The sequence below is a fragment of the Triticum aestivum genome, chromosome 4A, assembly GCF_018294505.1.
Source record: "Triticum aestivum cultivar Chinese Spring chromosome 4A, IWGSC CS RefSeq v2.1, whole genome shotgun sequence".
Taxonomy (NCBI): domain Eukaryota; kingdom Viridiplantae; phylum Streptophyta; class Magnoliopsida; order Poales; family Poaceae; genus Triticum; species Triticum aestivum.
Window position 1 is genome coordinate 174,517,506 of NC_057803.1, and position 5,526 is coordinate 174,523,031.

Genomic DNA, 5,526 nt, shown 5'->3' on the forward strand with positions numbered 1-5,526 from the left:
CACCAGTCCATAAATGGATCGTTGGAGCTTGCACACTTTGTTAGCACCTTTTGGATCGACAAAACCTTATGATTGTATCATATACAACTCTTCTTTAAGATATCCATTAAGGAATGTAGTTTTGACATCCATTTTCCAAATTTCATAATCATAAAATGTGGAAATTGCTAACATGATTCGGACAGACTTAAGCATCGCTATGGGTGAGAAGGTCTCATCGTAGTCAACTCCTTGAACTTGTCAAAAATCTTTTGCAACAAGTCGATCTTAGACAGTAATATTACCGTCAGCGTCAGTCTTCTTCCTGAAGATCCATTTATTCTCTATGGCCTGCCGATCATCGGGCAAGTCAACCAAACTCCACACTTTGTTCTCATACATGGATCCCATCTCAGATTTCATGGCCTCAACCATTTTGCGGAATTTGGGCTCATCATCGCTTCCTCATAGTTCGTAGGTTCGTCATGGTCTAGTAACATGACTTCCAGAACATGATTATCGTACCACTCTGGTGCGGACCGTACTCTGGTTGACCTATGAGGTTTGGTAATAACTTGATCTGAAGTTTCATGATCATCATCATTAGCTTCCTCACTAATTGGTGTAGGAATCACTGGAACTGATTTCTGTAATGAACTACTTTCCAATTCGGGAGAAGGTACAATTACCTCATCAAGTTCTACTTTCCTCCCACTCTCTTCTTTTGAGAGAAACTCCTTCTCTAGAAAGGATCCATTCTTAGCAACAAAATATCTTGCCTTCGGATCTGTGATAGAAGGTGTACCCAACAGTTTCTTTTGGGTATCCTATGAAGGCGCACTATTCCGATTTGGGTTTGAGCTTATCAGTTTGAAACTTTTTCACATAAGCATCGCAACCCCAAACTTTAAGAAACGACAACTTTGGTTTCTTGCCAAACCATAGTTCATACGGTGTCATCTCAACGGATTTAGATGGTGCCCTATTTAACGTGAATGCAGTTATCTCTAATGCATAACCCCAAAACGATAGTGGTAAATCGGTAAGAGACATTATAGATCGCACCATATCCAATAAAATACGATTACAATGTTCAGACACACCATTATGATGTGGCGTTCCAGGTGGCGTGAGTTGCGAAACTATTCCACATTATTTCAAATGAAGACCAAACTCGTAACTCAAATATTCGCCTCCGCGATCAGATCGTAGAAACTTTATTTTCTTGTTACGATGATTTTCCACTTCACTCTGAAACTCTCTGAACTTTTCAAATGTTTCAGACTTATGTTTCATCAAGTAGATATACCCATATCTGCTCAAATCATCTGCGAAGGTCAGAAAATATCGATACCCACCGCGAGCCTCAACACTCATCGGATTGCATACATCAGTATGTATTATTTCCAATAAGTCAGTTGCTTGCTCCATTGTTCCAGAGAACGGAGTTTTAGTCATCTTGCCCATGAGGCATGGTTCGCAAGCATCAAATGATTCATAATCAAGTGATTCCAAAAGCCCATCAACATGGAGTTTCTTCATGCGCTTTACACCAATATGCCTAAACGACAGTGCCACATATAAGTTGCACTATCATTATTAACTTTGCATCTTTTGGCTTCAATATTATGAATATGTGTATCACTACGTTCGAGATTCAATAAACCATTCACCTTGGGTGTATGACTTCAAAAGGTTTTATTCATGTAAACAGAATAACAATTATTCTTTGACTTAAATGAATAACTGTATTGCAATAAACATGATCCAATCATATTATGCTCAACGCAAACACCAAATAACATTTAGGTTCAACACTAATCCCGAAGGTAAAGGGAGTGTGCGATGGTGATCTTATCAACCTTGGAATCACTTCCAACACACATCATCACCTTGTCCTCAACTAGTCTTTGTTTATTTTGCAACTCCCGTTTCGAGTTACTACTCTTAGCAACTGAACTAGTATCAAATACTGAGGGGTTTGCTATAAACACTACTAAAGTACATATCAATAACATGTATATCAAATATACCTTTGTTCACTTTGCCATCCTTCTTATCCGCCAAGTATCTAAGGTAGTTCCACTTCCAGTGACCATTTCCTTTGCAGTAGAAGCACTCAGTTTCAGGCTTGGGTCAATCTTTGGGCTTCTTCATGGTAGTGGCAACTTGCTTGCCGTTTTTCTTGAAGTTCCCTTTCTTTCCCTTGCCCTTTTACTTGAAACTAGTGGTTTTGTCAACCATCAACATTTGATGCTTTTCTTGATTTCTACCTTCGTCGATTTCAGCATAACGAAGAGCTCGGGAATCATTTTTGTCATCCCTTGCATATTATAGTTCATCACTAAGTTCTAGTAACTTGGTGATAGTGACTAGAGAACTTTATCAATTACTATCTTATCTGGAAGATTAACTCCCACTTGATTCAAGCAATTGTAGTACCCAGACAATATGAGCACATACTCACTGGTTGAGCTATTCTCCTCCATCTTGTAGGCAACGTACTGTCAGAGGTCTCATACCTCTTGACACGGGCAAGAGTCTGAAATGCCAATTTCAACTCTTGGAACATCTTATATGCTCCGTGGCATTCAAAACATTTTTGAAGTCCTGATTCTAAGCCGTAAAGCATGGTGCACTAAACTATCAAGTAGTCATCATACCGAGCTTGTCAAAACGTTCATAACGTCTGCATCTGCTCCTGCAATAGTTCTATCACCTAGCGGTGCATCAAGGACATATTTCTTCTATGCAACAATGAGGATAATCCTCAGATCATGGACCTAGTCTGCATCATTGCTACTATCATCTTTCAACATAGTTTTTCTCTAGGAACATATCAAAAAATAAACGGGGAGCTACATCGTGAGCTATTGATCTACAACATAGTTATACAAATACTATCAGGACTAAGTTCATGATAAATTAAAGTTCAATTAATCATATTACTAAAGAACTCCCACTTAGATAGACATCCCTCTAGTCATCTAAATGATCACGTGATCCAAATCAACTAAACCATGTCCGATCATCATGTGAGATGGAGTAGTTTTCAATGGTGAACATCACTATGTTGATCATATCTACTATATGATTCACGCTCAACCTTTCGGTCTCCAGTGTTCCGAGGCCATATCTGCATATGCTAGGCTCGTCAAGTTTAACCCGAGTATTCCGCGTGTGCAAAACTGGCTTGCACCCGTTGTATGTGAACGTAGAGCTTATCACACCCGATCATCACGTGGTGTCTCGGCACGACGAACTGTCACAACGGTGCATACGCAGGGAGAACAATTATACCTTGAAATTTAGTGAGAGATCATCTTATAATGTTACCGCCGAACTAAGCAAAATAAGATGCATAAAGGATAAACATCACATGCAATCAAAATATGTGACATGATATGGCCATCATCATCTTGTGCCTTTGATCTCCATCTCCAAAGTACCATCATGATCTACATTGTCACCGGGATGACACCATGATCTCCATCATCTTGATCTATATCAACGTGTTGTCACATGGTCGTCTCACCAACTATTTCTATCGCATAGCGATAAACTAAAGCAATTGTATGGCGCTTGCATCTTATGCAATAAAGAGACAACCATAAGGCTCCTGCCAGTTGCCGATAACTTTAACAAAACATGATCATCTTATACAACAATTTATATCTCATCACGTCTTGACCATATCACATCACAACATGCCTTGCAAAAACAAGTTAGACGTCCTCTTCTTTGTTGTTGCGAGTTTTACTTGGCTGCTACGGGCTGAGCAAGAACCGTTCTTACTTACACATCAAAAACCACAACGCGGTATAGTGATTGCTTTTTGATCTTCAGAAAGAATCATGTTCATTGAATCCAATTCAACTAAAGCTGGAGAAATAGACACCCACTAGCCACCTATGTGCGAAGCACATCGGTAGAACCAGTCTAGCGTAAGTGTACGCGTAATGTCGGTCTGGGCTGCTTCATCCAACAATGCCGCTGAATCAAGAATCAACTAGTGACGGCAAGTAATATGTATATACCCACACCCACAACTCCTTTGTGTTCTACTCGTGCATATAACATATACGCATAAACCTGGCTCGGATGCCACTGTTGGTGTTGGGGATATAACTATTAGGTATGACCCGCCCAGGAGGGATCGGGTTATACCTATGGTGATTCATGAAGCCCAAGACAGCTCTGGAAGATGGCGGTTCAGTTAAGGACACAAGACCCAAAGGTGACTCAAGGCCCGTAGAGATAAACCGCCATATGTACATAACTTGTATTGTAAGGCAGGAATAGCTAGAGATCGAGCCGGACACTGTTTATGAGCCGGCCGGGATTCTATGAGCCGCCGGGTGTCAGCCTTTGTATATAAAGGGACGACCCAGCGGCGGTTCAGGACAAGGAAGATCAGATCGAAATCTAGGTCAAGCGGATTCGCTCCCTAGTAATCGAAACATAAGTAATACCACCTCAAACTGGATTAGGCTTTTACCTTCACCATAAGGGGCCGAACCAGTATAAACCCTCATGTCCTTTGTCCCGTTTAACCCCTTTAAGCTTCCTAGTTGTGATGGCTCCACGATTAAGTCCTTTCATCCGGACATCTGTCGTGACTATTCCACGACAGTTGGCGCCCACCGTGGGGCCTGCGCACGGTGGATCTGAGTTCTTGAAGGCCAGCTTCAAAGGGCTCAAGGGATATGTTGTGGGCCGGATGACCAAGAGTCGTTGCGGCAAGCTCTACATCGACGACGCAGGCTGGGGCCCCGACGCAGTTCAATTGAGTACGGGCACCGAGTCCCCTTCAGCGGAATCCACGTCTTCATCGACCAGGTCGGCGAGCTGGGCCCTGAGCCGGATATCTGCACCGACATCATCGAGACGGCTCAGTGTGCAAGACCCGCCCGGACTCAGCCTGCCATGAAGCATGCCTTCGTGGGATGCATCCATGGAGGAGAATTTTCTGAAGGATCTGTGTCTGGCGGTGAGACGGTCGTCTACTCTGATGGTGAGTCGCCCACAGGTGAGATGGATTCATTGTATCAATTGCAAGACGGTGGGCTTGGGGCCTGTTCCGATGGCAGCAGTATTCCGGACCCCTTTGAGCCGCCAAGCAGGGCAGGGATCTTCATGACTGGCATGCAACCCGTTCAAAATTCTATGGTTGCGGCAGCGATAACCTCCGGGTCAGCGGCAGCCGGGGCAGGAGGCCCTGCGTGCCCGCCGGCTCAGGTACTGATGGATCTCATGGATAGGATGACATCCCTGTTAACTGTCGTGGTTAACCCGGTGGATCAGGCTTGACATGATGCAGAAGTGGCACGGTTACGTGAGGAGGTAGCACAAGCCAAGGAAAACCTAGCAGCGGAGGACGTTAGGATGGCCGTAGAGCGGGCAGCTTTGGATGCTCGAGCTCAGCAGATTCAATCAGAGGCTTTCCAGCTTACGATGGATCTGAACGCATCAAATGAGGTCATGAGGAGAAGGCACCAGAAAACGCAATCCCGTCTGCCTCTTACTTATGATCCTAGAAACCTCTTC